This window comes from Pyrgilauda ruficollis, unplaced genomic scaffold (genome assembly GCF_017590135.1).
Source record: "Pyrgilauda ruficollis isolate IOZ18807 unplaced genomic scaffold, ASM1759013v1 scaffold873, whole genome shotgun sequence".
NCBI classification, from domain to species: Eukaryota; Metazoa; Chordata; class Aves; order Passeriformes; family Passeridae; genus Pyrgilauda; species Pyrgilauda ruficollis.
The window spans coordinates 19026-19883 of NW_024530744.1; positions in this window are offsets into that span (position 1 = coordinate 19026).

An 858-nucleotide genomic window follows, 5' to 3' on the forward strand; every position below is an offset into this window, starting at 1 on the left:
GAAATCAACCCAAAACCAACGGAAATCAACCCAAAACCGCCCAAAATCAACCCAAAACCAACTGAAATCAACCCAAAATCAACCCTAAACCATCCAGGATCACCCCAAAATTAACTAAAGTTATCCAAAATCAATGGAAATCAACCCAAAATCAACGGAAATCAACCCAAAATCACCCTAAATCAACCCAAAACTGCCCTAAATCAACCCAAAACCATCCAGAATCAACCCAAAATCAAGTAAAGTCATCCAGAACCAACCGAAAATCAACCCTAAATCATCCTAAATCCACCCAAAATTAACTAAAATAATCCAGAATCAACCCAAAATTAATTAAAGTCATCCAGAATCAACCTAAAATCACCCAAAATCAACTAAAATGACCTCAAAATAATCTAAAATCAACCCAAAATCAACTAAAATCATCCCAGAATCATCCAAAACCAACTTTAAATCATCCAGAATCAACTCCAAATCAACGCTAAATCCCCTGAAATCCCAGCAAAGAGCCCCAAAATCACCCCAAAATCAACTAAAATACTCCAGAATCAACACAAAATTAACTAAAATCCTCCAAAATCAACCCAGAATCATCCAAAATCATCCCAAAATCACCCCAAAAGCACCCCAAATCCTCCCAAATCACCCCAAAATTCACCAGATCACAAAATCCAGCAGGGAGACCCCAAGATCACCCCAAAAAAGGGGGGGATCACCCACAGGATTCCCCTCAGGGTTCCCTGGAATCCCATCTGGGAGCCCCCAGATCCCATCGTCCCCCAAACCCCCCCAAACCCCCTCCGGAAAAAACCCCTCAGGTTTGGGGCTGCACCCTCAGGTTTGGGGGTCTGGGGGCTT